The 3,101-nt window shown below is 37.4% G+C and overlaps 1 protein-coding gene across 1 annotated transcript in view; it reads right to left on the bottom strand.

Annotated features, from left to right (window-relative positions):
• Positions 1-3,101, bottom strand: part of THADA (THADA armadillo repeat containing) — a gene marked incomplete at its 3' end in the record, with an annotated part of 37,295 nt that overhangs the window by 8,428 nt on the left and 25,766 nt on the right. The window lies entirely within an intron of this gene.

The raw sequence follows: 3,101 nt of genomic DNA, 5'->3' as shown, positions 1-3,101 counted from the left end.
CATATAAAACCTTGCAAAATTGTTGGCCCTTAAAACAATTAATCTAGTGATCTTTTGGCATCAAATTATGGTCTAGATATTTCTTTTAGGTGACTTGGTATAAGAAAGCTTCTGTGTTTCAAAACCCAGGCATATTTTCAAGAAACAGGATTTATAACCATCTCAAGTGAACGCACATTAACCTTCAAGCAACATCCTCCGAACATATAGTGGCAAGTTATGAAATGTAGTTCTGTTTTTTGATGGTATATGATCTCACACTACAAAAGCTCATTATGTATTGATTGTTATGCTGCTCAAATGTTAGCTTTGACCAGATGATTGATCTATGCTTCCTCTATTTGGCATTGCACAGACAAAGTCCTGATACTGAATATAGAGTTTTCATTCTCTTCAACATCCATGTGCAGAGAAAACCGAAAATAGTATTCACTTTGTAACTGACCCATATGGTTCAGCAGCATAAGCTAAATAAATGCCTCCCACCACTCAATTTATTTCTGTAAATCAAACATCTACAAACCTGGACTACCCTAATCAAACCCACTCCCTCCTCTTTCCTTACCAAAAGTGTGTCACATCTGTTGTGCACCACATTTGTTGTGCATCAACACATTGTGTCAAAAATCTGCAATGTACAGAGACAGACCTAGTGCATGGAGTCTCATGTTTAATTAGGGAAAATATATTGACCCACAGTATACAAATGATAAAATAGACTAGCTCTGTAGGACAGCCCTGTTAACTTATGGTAGCAAAATATCAGGCGTCTGGTAGCACCTTTTCTAAGAAGTTTTATTTAAAAGCGTAAGTTTTTGTGAGCTGCAGCTTACTTCATCAGATTCATAATACTACAACCTTAGGCCTTTTAATGCAATTTATAAAAAAGATACTATCAAACTCCTCCTGATTTTCAACTACTGAAAGATCATTATTTTTATTACTAATAACTGTTAAAATCTATGTGTATAAACATGAATCCCTATGATTAAACAGGGAAGATGGCAAAATTGAATCCTTTTACAAGCTGTTCCCTCTTTTTACTGTTTTATTTGTTTGGAATGCAGATTCTGATAAATCTGTGGAATTCAATAACTCAATTACTTAATGTAAACAGCAACATAAAGAACATTTCCCAAAATGGATCTACATTTTAAATATCCTGCCTGACCCATTAATCAATAAAATAAATACAATGCAGCAGATTTTTATCCTTCAAACAGGACTTCTTTTAGACTTCTGTCACAATGTCATACTACTCTACTAATAATTAATAGAATATATCACATAATTTGGGTAAAAATACATTTTTATTATAGTAATATAGCTGCCCATCTCATAAAAAGTGACTTTGGGTAATATACAACAATCAATAAAATGACAAATATATAAGTTATTATAAAAATGTCATTGCACTATTTTAAATACTATTTAAAATTAAATCTACAACCCATATTGAAAAAAACACCCTCACAGTTACAACCATTGCGTCACCCTCTCAGTCACATGATTATAATTCAGACGCTTTGCAAATGGCTCCTACTTATGACAATTGCAGAATCTTATGTTTACATCTTCACAATTTGTGACTTTCCCAATTGGCTTCCAACAAGCAAAGTCAATGGTGTGTGTGTGTCTGTGTCTGTGTGTGTGCCAGATTTGTTTAATGACTTCACTTCACTTTTGTGACTCACTTAAAAACCACAGCAAAAAGGTCATAAAATCAGCAGAGGTTGTAAGTAGAAGATTACTTATACTCTTCAAGGGCAGCCCCCATATAAAGTGCATCTGGAAATGATTAGTGATTGTGAGCAGAGCTTCCAATTCAAGAAGGGGTGAAACTGTGCAAAAGAATTCCAGCCAATGCTACCACCTGCTCTTGGGTCATGAGTCTACGAAAAAAACCCAGATTGCACACCGAGTCTGCCTAGGGCAGTGCCACTCCATCCAGCACCAAAGATGGCATAGTCCTAGAATCAGTAAGCCTCAAAACCCAATCAGTCTGGCCAGAATTCAGCCAAAGCCTGTTGTCCTCCATTTAGATTATCACAGCCTCCAGGTACCAGGATAAAACTTCACATCACTGATTAATTCACTTGGGACAGAGATGTATAGTTGGGTATCATCAGCATAGTGAGGAGACTCCACCCTAAGGCAATGGATGAATTCACCAAGCGGCCTCATGTAGGAGAGAGGAAGAATAGGAATAGGAAAAGGGAGAGCACCAAATAGGAGAGAGAAGAGCACCTGTGGCACCCCACTTAGTTGGGACTTGAGGGCGGGACCTCTCCTCCTCAATCACCACTAACTGAATCAACCCTGAAGAAAGGAAGCAATACAGCACAACATTATGCTACCCATCCCTAATCCTCCAAGTCAATGAAGGATATTCTGTTTGATGGTATTAAATGCTGCTGAGAGGTCAAATACAGCAAGGATTGATGCATGACCCCCATCTCACATGCTAGGAATCATCCAAGGTGCAACCGATGCTGTTTTTATCCCACATCTGGGTCCGAATCTTGATTGAAAAAGATATAGGTAATCTGCTTCATCTATGGCCTTTTGAAGCTATTGAATAATCACCTTCTCAACCAACTTCCCAAAAAGGAAAAGTAGGTTACTGGATGAAAGTCGTCCAGTATATTGGGGTCCAGCAATGGCTTCTTGAAAAGGGGGTGAACCAAGGCCTCTGTAAGAGGTAAAAGAATAATCCCCTCACTCAAAGAAAAATTAACTACCGCTAGAACCCGATCAGGTCTCACACAGACACAAAGAAACAATGCAGGTCACTTTAACTATCCACATTTGCTTCTAAAAGTTTAACCACTGGCATCTATACCAATTCTGAGGTATTATTAATGCCTCAGTCCATTTTAAAGGATTCTTTTTTTTTTATTAAAAGTTTTATAAAAGTTTTACAATATAATTCCCCCCCCCTCTCCAAAACCCTCCCTCCCCCTCCCCCCTTCCTCCCCCCACTTCCCAGAGCTAATCACAGGATTAACAAGATAATCGTGTTCTAACTAACATTAATCAACTATTAGAATAACAAATCTGTAAAGTCCTTTAACTCTCTTTTTAACATAAAATATATTAAG

Source organism: Protobothrops mucrosquamatus, unplaced genomic scaffold, assembly GCF_001527695.2.
Source record: "Protobothrops mucrosquamatus isolate PMUCROS unplaced genomic scaffold, P.Mucros_1.0 scaffold134, whole genome shotgun sequence".
Classification (NCBI taxonomy): domain Eukaryota; kingdom Metazoa; phylum Chordata; class Lepidosauria; order Squamata; family Viperidae; genus Protobothrops; species Protobothrops mucrosquamatus.
This window is presented reverse-complemented; position numbering and strand designations above follow the sequence as displayed.